At 38.5% G+C, this 10,953-nt stretch overlaps 1 protein-coding gene and 1 pseudogene across 3 annotated transcripts in view; one reads left to right on the top strand and one right to left on the bottom strand.

The window, feature by feature from the left end:
- Gphn (gephyrin) overlaps positions 1-10,953 on the bottom strand; it is a 578,173-nt gene that overhangs the window by 89,886 nt on the left and 477,334 nt on the right. The window lies entirely within an intron of this gene.
- LOC103749281 lies at positions 4,234-5,188 on the top strand (annotated as a pseudogene).

Below are 10,953 nucleotides of genomic sequence, written 5' to 3'. Positions count from 1 at the left end.
AGAAGAAGCTGTCGGATCCCCTGGGACTGGAGTTATGGACAGTTGTTAGCTGCCATGTGGGTGCTGGGATTCGAACCCAGGTCTTCTGCAAGAACAACCAGTGTTTTTTATAATTGAGCTTTTGTGCAATTAATACAATAGTTCTTAATCAAATTCAGACCCCACCCCATCCATGTCCCCCAGCCTCCCCAGCAGACCTCATGTATTCTTCCATACATGTTAAGTCCTCTCCTGTCAAGCATTTTAAAACTCTGGATCCAAAAATGGAGGTAGGGCTATACTATCAACTTGTAATCTTTTTTCCTAATGCACAAGCAGAGAAAATATTATCATAGGTCATGTGCAGGGGCCTATGACTTTAATCCTAGTTAAAGGCTTAAGTGGAAAGACCATCTGAGTTTCACAATTCAAGACAAGCCTGGGTAACATGGTGAAATCTCTTATCTCAAAAATCAACCCTCCTATGGTCAAGTCATCTATTTCTCCAGTATAGTCTGAAATAACTCAAGTACAGCTTCCAAATAATTTTGTTTTTTGCTTACTTGTCCAAGAGTAATTTCTAGCCTTTAAAAACTATTTTATTCATTATTTTTATTTTTTATGTATATGAGTGTATTGCCTGCACATATCTAAGTACACCTGTGCTGTGCAATGCCCATGGAGGTCAGAAGAGGGCATCACATCCCCTGGAACTGGAGTTACAGATAGTTGTTAGCTGCTATGTGGGTGCTGGGAACCTAACCTGGCTCCTCTGCAAGAGCAGCCAGTGCTCCTAACCACTGAGATATATCTTCAGTCCCTACTCTCTTTTACGTTACAGTAGCTAAAAATGTTCAACATGTGAAGTATTCAAAAAGTGCATGTGTAGTTCCTATAAACTCTTTAGAAAGATATGTACATGAATGAATAGCTAAAAATTTTCTAACACAAAGTTCTAAATTTGCTATTTTATATATTTTCTGCTAGTCTATGCATACTTTCTTCAAAATCTAAATCAATACTCCTATCATCAGAATGCTAAGATTATTCTTAATTCTGCATAATTTGTCTTATGTCATTCTGTCTAGCAGAGTGTCTGTCCAGCAGCTAGCTCACTGTTGACACTCAGTAAATGCTTGGTAAAGAATAAAGGAATGAATTTGGAATTCTCATAATACTTAGGAGGGAAGTTTATAAATTGACTCATATTTACTATCCTTATGCTCTGCAAAGTTCCTTAAATAATTCCATAAATGTATATGTATTTGACCTCTTCAGCTAGATTATGAGCTCCTTGGAAACAGGGAGAGGAAGTGGAAACACTTCCTTTATTTTATTATTATTCTTTTTCATGTGTATGCCTGTGTGGTATGTATGCATATATGTGTGTGGGCACACAAGTGCATACATGTGTATGCTCATGCATGTGGAGGCCTGAGGTTGATGTTGAGACTTCCTCCATCACTTGTCATGTTAATCATTGAGGCAGAGTCTCTCAACTGAACCCAGAGCTTGTTAACAAGGTTGGTCTGGCTAGTTGGCTTGTTTTGGGGATCCCATGTCTCCACCTGGAATTACAGGGTGAGTCACTACCCCATCCGGCATTTACGTGAATTCTGGGTAACCTGAACTCCAGTCCTGTGCTTGCATGGCAGGTGCTTCAAAAACTGAGCAATCTCTCTATCCCTATTTCATTTTAGAATCCCCCTGCTTTTCAGTCTTCCTCCTTTTACTGGCCCTTCTCATCACACATACACTCAACAAGCCTACTTCAGTGTTCTGTATAACACTCTAAATAAATGTCACTGAGTAATAGAAGCTGGTAATCATCTAGAGCACTGTGGAGGCAAGCCTGGTATAGAGTCATGAAGTATCTGACAGAACTCTTCAGTGATTCTAAGAAGCAAGGTCTTTTGTTATCAGCAAAGTGTATTGGCTTGAGAGAGAATCCCTGCTCACTTGAACTATGTTCTCTACCTTTCCACCTGATAACATGTATGTTTATGGCCAAGAAAGGAAAGCTCAGTTAACAAACAATATAGAAGGTTCTTGGTACCAATAGAGGAGTCAGTTTTATTATTTCCCTTATAATAGAGCTTTCACCACTTTAATGTACATTAAAAAAATCTGGAGATTTTATAAAAATAGTTCTGATGCAGTAGGTCTGGAATTATCAAGTTAATCCTGAAGCTGCTCGTCTTTGGACTATTCTTTTTGAGGAGCAGTGATCTAAAATCACATGAATGTAGAAAAATTCCAACTAGGAAAAGAACGTAAGGAATAAAAACGAATGAATCGCAGAAGACCTGACTTTAGAACCAATACCAAGCCTTACTATTTCTTATGGAGACAGAAAGACATTATCAACCTATCAAACTTGATGACTTTACTTAAAGATATCTATTAAAAAGACAAGTAAACTAAAGCTGCCATTTTTCAAGATGAAGTTTATAAAACTGGGTAGGAAGGAGAGGAAGTGGAGACATGGTGGCACATCAGCATGAAGCTTGGAAAGAAAGAAACGAAGCATATCATAGTATGTTATTAGAAAAGACTCTAAGGATTTCTGTAAAGTATTAGAATCTTTTTCCACCTAATTCTGACATAACTGCTAATGAGCTTTTATTTTTTCTAGCTGTAAAATTTAATTTGAAGACAATAATTAAATCAAACTCTAACAGTACATGCATACATTACGTGGCCAATTTATAAAGATGTGTTCCATCCCTCTTTTCTTCCTGTCTTCCCTCCTTCCTTCTCATCCTCCCTTTTTCTCTCTGCCTGGTTTGTTTTCTTTGAAACAGGGTATCACTCTGTATTCAAGGCTGGCCTATATAGCCCTGGCTGGTCTTGAACTGGTGGTGATCCTCTGATCTCAGCCTCTGTAATTACAGCTATGAGCACCATATCTGGCTATTCCCTGTTTTCTTAGTGTCCAGAAAAAATTTTAAAATTTTTGTTTACTTTTTACTTGAAGATTTCTGTCTATATAATTTGATATAAAAATTGATACCAGCAGATAATTGTGCATTATGGCACTGTTCAGAAAATTATCATCCTCAAATCATTTGTTATAGAAGTACCCTTCATTTAATTTCCCTACCGTATGTGATCTTTCCTTAAGCCTCTTGAAATATTGTTTACGTATGAACTTATTTCAATAATAAGAAATTTCATCATTGCCAAACTAGGAATGAATAAACTCAGGCCTATCTAGATAGCATGACTTTTCCTGATCCCAGGAAATAGCTTTGGCAAAGGAATAAGGCAGAGGGACTAACAATTTGCTTTACTTAAGAAACTATACCAATGGGGCTGGAGAGATGGCTTAGCGGTTAAGAGCACTGACTGCTCTTGCAGAGGACCTGGGTTCGATTCCCAGCACCGACATGGTAGCTATGAACCATCCTTAACTCCAGTTCTAAGGGAACCTGAAGTTCTCTTCTGACCTCTGTGGCATTTTACGGCATGGATGCACTCACATACATGCAGGCAATACACTCATACAAATAAAATAAAAATAAATAAAATATTAAAAAAAGAAACTACACCAAATAACTGCCCCCCCCCAAAAAACTACACCAGAACTAGATGAGAGACACAGGACAATAGTACTTATGTGTATAGTAAAATTTGGAAGGACAGGGAAGGTGACAAGAGGAAGAGATATGGCTGCAGTAAGACGGTTAGTATAGAAATCATCCTGGGCGATTAAATCACAGATAAATAGCTTGCAATTTAAAATCTATAGCCCTTTCCCATGAATAGTAGAGCAGGATAGTTAAGTGAGAAAATAATTTACACTCTTTTCTAGGGGAGAAGGCCCATTTGTTATTACTAATGGGAAAAGAGATATTTATTTCCTTAAATACACTATGGCAACTGTTTTAGAATTAACTAAAATTAATTATTCCAAAATATCTATCTACTCACATGAGTAATACTCCCAAAATCTTAAGATCCTCCTTCTTTATCTAAAGTAGCCTATGGTAGAAGGCAATGGGAGATTATAAATGAGCTGGATAATCAAGCTATGACCAGAGAAAATGTAAAGAGAGGCTGGAGACCCTTTAATATTGATGTCATCGAAGAAACAAGAACCAACTCTAGTGGACTGTCTATGTTAAAACTGTTTATTTTAACACACTGGATATGGGTTAGATCCATGAAATGCTAGTAATGATCACATAGTGAGATAATGAATAGTTAAAAAAATGTTCTTTTTGATTTATTCTACTTTCCATTGATATTTTAAATCAGTATGTAAAAAAGGAGAAAATCACTTGGAAATCCATCTCGGAGCCCCCATCGTTGGGCACCCCGCCTGGGTCCCGGGTGGCACACAAGGCAGGATGTTGAGGCGCAACCTGGAAGACCTGGATACTCAAACAAAACAGCTGCAGGATGCTGTCACAAACCTGGAGAAGTATTTTGGAGAGCTGTGCAAAATCTTTGCTGCTTACGTACGGAAAACTGTCAGGCTGCGAGACAAAACAGACCTTCTGGTGAATGAAATCAATATGTATGCCTTTACAGAGACCCCAAATTTGAAGTAGGGTCTGAAAAACTTTGCAGATGAGTTTGCCAAACTTCAGGATTACCGCCAAGCAGAGGTTGAGACTTGAAGCCAAAGTAGTTGAACCTTTGAAAGCTTTTGGAACCACTGTAAAAAGGAAACGGGATGATCTCAAAGCAACATAAACAGCAAGGAATCGAGAAGCCAAACAGTTATCTCAGTATAGGACACACCAGCGAAACCCATCTAATCGACATGTAATTTCACAGGCAGAAACTGGAATACAGAGAGCTAGGATTGATGCTACCCGAGTAAGTCATTATCTGGAAGAAACTATTGACAATTTTTAAAAGCAAAAAATAATGGACATAAAGAATATATTTTCCAGAACTGATCACAATCGAAATGTTATTTCATGGCAAAGCTTTAGAGGTCTTCACTGCTGCCTACCAAAATATACAAAAGATTGATGAGGATGAAGATTTAGAGGTTTTCCGAAATTCTCTATATTTACCAGATTATCCATCTTGTTTAGATACTGTAAGAGCAAATTCAAAGTTACCTCTTCAGAGATCACTGTCTGCTAAGTGCACATCTGGAACAGGACAGATATCTACCTGTCGATTAAGAGTGGATCAACAAGCAGAAGATGAAGATGATGAAGAATTAGATGTTACGGAAGATGAAAACTAATTTTAAGAACATTTCCATATTTGTCTTAAATAATTTGAAATTTTGGATTGCTGAATTGTAAAAGTTTATACTTACTTGATAGGTTAAACTTCAAGATGAAATCCTACTAAAAATGAAAAATTAAAAATATATGCTGACAAGAAAATGAAGGTTCTTAAAAAATATCAGTCATTTCAATATCCACCCTATAGTAGAATGTGATTTTTTTGTAGAAGCTCCATTTTTTTCAAAAATAAGATTATGTATTTCAAAGCATTTCAGATTAATGACAATACCTAGTTGAAGGTGCAGCAGTAAGTGTGCTACAAAGGACTTAATAATTCCTCTTAGCTTCTTGTAGGTTAGGGCTCCAGGCTTTCGACACCAGAAAGTCTGGTTACATACAAATTCTACTCCAGGATGCCTTAAGTAAAAAGCATTTTTATTTGTATTAAAACTTTATGTTTTACCTGGGTGTGGTGGTGCATGTCTTTAGTCCCAGCATTCAGGAGGCAGAGGCAGAGGCAAGTGGGTCTCTGTGAGTTTAAGGCCAGCTTGGTCTACATAGTGAGTTCCAGGCCAGCTGGGGATACAGGGAGACACTGTCTCAAAACCACACAAGAAAACAAACAACAACAACAAAAACAACAAAAAAGAACCAAACCAAAACCAAAACAAAACAAAACAATCCCCGTGTTTCATCATTTGATATGTAAATTTACTGTTTTCAACAAGAATATAATTTAAATAAAGGTAACACTGGTATCAAACTTTACAAACATGTTTTAAGTTTTAGATTTTAAAAGGCCGTATTCATCCTTTACTGCTGTCACACTAAAGTATTACACATATTACTAATACTTAGGAGGCAAGTATTCTATTGGAATGTTGCCTCATCATTTGGAACACTGTAAAGTTTTAACAGTCTATACTATTCTGCCAGGATACTATAGTTAATAAACATGTACTTTATTCCTAAAATTACAAAACAATTTAGTCAGAGCCTTTCTGTATATCTGACATTTCTGTTTCTTTTGACAAAGAATTGTGCTTTTGTTATTTTTATGAATCTCAATGAGATATATAAAAATTAGGAATTTAAAATCATTTGGCAGAATTGGAAAAAGCAGTTGTTTGCAACAGAAAAATAAAAAACTTCCTAGAAAAAATTCTCAAAAAACATTTTCTGGTTTGTTCAAAATATTCTCCCTTTCTAAATAATTCTGAAACAAGTTCAGAAGAGATAAGCCTTCAGGGATGGAGAGATGGCTCCGTGGTTAAGAGCACTGACTGTTCTTGTAGAAGACCCAGGTTTGATTCCCAGCACCCTCATGTTGGCTAACAACCATTGGTAACTCCAGTTCCAGAGGATCCAGTGCCTTCTGACCTCCTTGGGCACTGCACGATACAGGTGCACTTTACACATATGCAGACAGTACACTCATACACATAAGAATAACTAAAATATTAAAAAAGAGATAAGCCTTCCAAATTAAAATTTTCAGCAAGCTGAACTTGGGAATTTTAGATATTATTGCCTTAATTAACATGTAAGAAAAAGTTGAGAGACATCAGGCACTCTACAGGAAAGACATGAATATATCAAGAGGAAGATAAACTGGATTAGCAAGAGGAGGAAACAAGAATAAAAAGACTGCACTGATTCCAGCTGTCAATATGCAACTTTCTTTTTTTTTTTCTTTTTTAAAAGTCTTTCAAATTCTCTTCCTCCTAAATGTAATTTTCGGTTTATTAAGTTACTTACATTCCTATCTATTCTTACAGAGATCTGCTTGCTTCTCCCTTCTGAGTGCTGGGATTAAAGGTGTGTGCCACCACAACCAGCTTATTTTTCCTTGTTTTTTGAAAGCTGTTTCTATTGTACTTCATATATTCCTTCTTATTTTCCTTTGTATATTCTAGCTCTGATATTCACTGGTCTGGTATCTACTATATAACCCAATCTGGTCTTTAAGTCATGGCTATCCTCCTGCCTCCTGCTTGTTTCTACTATTTATTTATTTATTTATTTATTTATTTATTTATTTATTTATTTATTATTACTACCTTGACTTTTCAACCCACATACCTTAACACAAGCGATCCTCCAACTGCTTTGGAGTTTTATCCCACAGGTTTCTGAAGGATAATGGCTAATGCTTAGAGATCCAGAGCAAGTTAGCAACCTCTTTACACCTAGAGGGCTAGCAATACTCAAGACTGTCACTGGTTATTATTGGGAGGCCTATGGCAAAGGTAGAGGGGAAGGAAAAAAGGGAGAAAAAAGGGAGTGGGGAGAATGGGACTAAGGAAGGCAAATGAAGAGAAGGAGGTACAGGAAGTAGTACTAGAAGCTACAACTGCCTCAAGAATAACAACTCGGAGAGCTCCTTAATTGCTGGTGGAGTTCATTTTCTTAATTACAAAGGTGAGGATGCGTAAATTGAAAAATTCAGCATGGCTCTAAGAACATGCTTTTGTCTTCTGAGGACTCTTGTTGTTCTAATGTATTATAGCCACTCCTACTTTGAGATTTAACCATATACACAAGTGCTCTGGTGTGTGCTATGTCTTTGCTGTATGCATGCATCTCAGACAACTAGCATTACGTGTGAGGAAGAAATAATGTGACTCAGCTGCATGCTTCATAGTTTCTTGGACATTTTATACTGTGAGATCATTTGAGGATTTTCTTGGTGAAATACATAAAAGTAGCACAATTTTAAACAAAAGAATAAGTAAGACACTGAATGGTAATTTTATACAAAATGTCCAGATTCTACAGCAGCAAAAAGGCTCTTATAGCTCATGTGGGCTAATTTTTTGGCAACAAGGAAACCTATAAGCAATAGCTTCTTTCTATTGAGCTGCTGTACCTTATGTAAAACTCTCAGATCAACAACTGTTCTCTGAGAACAGTTCTGCATTACATAATTGATTTTCTCATTCTCTCTTACTGTATAACCCAAGAATGTAAAAAATGGATTTTCTTGTTGCTAATATTTCATCTTCTGTAGTTTTTCTACTCTGCAAATAAGACTCTTTTGTCAATTTATAGTAATCCTGCATGGTGATAAACAGATCAAAACAGACTTTACCTTTTTTAGATGGGAATAAGAAATAAGAAGAACCAATGAAACTATCACAAAGATAAAATAATGTTCTTTCTGGACAATATTCATTTTCATAAACACTATAAAAAGAATCAACTTGGAAGAAAAATATAGGAGCCAATAGGCTTTGTCAATTTTAAAAAATGTTCTAATCTAGTGAGATTACTATAGTGAGGCATATTTAAGAGAGATTTCTTAAGAAAGAATGAATTTGTGAAAACTAAAACATAAGGTTAACCTCACCACCATTTTACTTACACTGAATATGAGAGTAACAATTCAGATAAATGCTATGCTTTTTTCCTTTTGAGAATTTTGAGACAAGGTCTGTGTAGCTAAACCTGGTCTTGCATTAGTGATTCTCCTGCCTTAGCCTCCTGAGTAATGGGATTACAGGCATGCACCACCATGCCAAGTTCTGCATCTCATCCTTTTTTTTTTTTTCAGAGATTATCTGATAAAGTATGTTTACAATAATAGTAACAGTGATCACTGTTGGGAGAGGGAGAGTTGGTTTTCTTTAAGAGAGTGAGGCTAGATAGGTTGAACGGGATCCAGTGGATGAACTCACAAAGAGGGACATTTGAGTACACAAACTTGATAGGCCTTAACATACAAGACAGAATGGATGAAATAGGGGTGAGCTATGGGAGGGTGCAGATAGGAAAAGGGGTCAAAAATGATAAAGATGCATGTATGAACTTCACAAAAATTCATTAGAAACCCTATGAGAAATGCACATAGAGTGTCTGAATATTAATGCATATGTACACCTGGGAGCTGCTTGGCAGGGAACACAGTGCCAGATAGAAGAGACTTTCCTTAGAGTGACAAGCATGCCACTTATCAAAGAAGGGTCATTTGCAGCAGATGGGGGCTACTGCAGAGTTGCATGTCTGGCCAGGCACAGAGCACATATGCCTGGGAGATGCCCAGTACTAGGTGACACATCTGCAGCTGAATCTCTACAACTAAGGCTCATGGAACATAGTGGAATAAGGGGTAGAGAGAAGGATAATGCACCCCTCAACTCTCACAAGTGAGGCTTCCATGTACATCAGAGTGGGATGCACACAGAAGGCCACAATAGGCCAAGTTTTGGAGAATAAGAGACTATAGAGTGTAGGATGGGACTTCTATATGGAACCTTACCCACCCACGGATCAGGGACCATTGTGGAACAGGAGGTGGAAAGACTGTAACAGCCAGGGCTGATTCATGAACATAAGGAGGTGGAGGCTTCCAGGCCACTGGAGGCTTGCTCATGTGAGTCTGGGGGAGCAGTGGCATCGAGCATGGGACCCATGTCAGCTCAATGAAATAAGGGCCCAAAGGGGAGGTGAGAAATAGGTGGCAGGCCAGCACTAGATTGAGGACTATTTGAGACCGGTTGCTGCTGGGTGTGGGAGAGTATGACTTATATACAACCACTGGATGGGCTGACTAGTCTCTAATGGACACATTTACACTGAAGGACATTTGGGTACAAACACCTGAAAGAACAGGACTCAGCGTGTATGGCAGAGTGCATAGGGTTCAGTGGGGGGATGGAGGGAAGGCATGTATTGGGGAGACGGTCTGGATTTGATTGGGAAATGTATGAAATTTTAAAAGCTCAATAAAAAATACTTTGAAAAAAACAGGAATAGTGATAGTAAGAGTTATTATATTGAAACAGTTAGAAAAACAATTTCCAAGTACTCTTAAAATAAGTATATTCTGGGTACTTTCCTAAGGCATCCCATAGTCTTACTGAATTCTCACAACAACCTGCTGGATTAATATTGTTATAGTTTTTGGCATTTTATAGATGAGAAAACAAGCTCAAATTTGAGTAGTTTACTCAACATTATATAGATGAAGCCAGTACTAGAACAAAAACCACTCAGACTTTGTTCAAAGCCCATATACAGAGCCTTAACCATCTAAGACATGGTCTCCAACATAAAAGTTGAAACTAGGATATGGCAGAGATTAATGAACGTATTTAGTTACAAGAAAAAGAAATATTATTTTAATGAATAGAGGTAAAGAAAAATAAAATTCGTAACTGGCTATTAAGAAATATTTGGGCCCCACTCTGCTTCCCCCAGCCTGAAAGACCCACCCCAGGCCTCTCTCCTACCCTCAGGCCTGTCCTTGGGGTAAGTCCATTGCATCCTTGGCGCCTTGACTCCCCCAGCCTCATTCACCCTTCCATCTCCTCCGCCTTTACTCCGAGTTTGGGCCCTGCCCTGTTCCTTGTCTCGGGATCCCACACCTGGGGAACCAATACTGCTCCCTGATCCTTTTAATTCAGACCAACGGAGTGCCTTCTCTGGGCCCCAGGAGCACTGCTTCTGGGTCTGGCCCCGCCCTCACCTCCCTCTGCTTCCCTGGGCCTGCATCACCCGCCAGCCTCTTTCTGGGACACAGGGGCTGACCTGTCCTCTTCCTGATCCTTTGCATCCAGACCAACCCAGCTCCTCAGGGCAGTCCCAAGGAGTCCTTGGGGCCTCTTCCCGCCCCATCTGCCTTTGCATCTCTGGGTGGCAAGGCTACCAGCTGCCCTACACCAGCATCTTTCATGGGCCTGGCTCCCAGACCAGTCCAACCCCAAAATTCCTGAGGCCAAAATCGTTCCTGGAGGGATCCAGACCTTAGGAGAAAGCCTGAAAACATCTGACCCTCACC

Source organism: Nannospalax galili, unplaced genomic scaffold (genome assembly GCF_000622305.1).
Source record: "Nannospalax galili isolate Female #2095 unplaced genomic scaffold, S.galili_v1.0 scaffold285, whole genome shotgun sequence".
Lineage (NCBI taxonomy): Eukaryota > Metazoa > Chordata > Mammalia > Rodentia > Spalacidae > Nannospalax > Nannospalax galili.
This window is presented reverse-complemented; position numbering and strand designations above follow the sequence as displayed.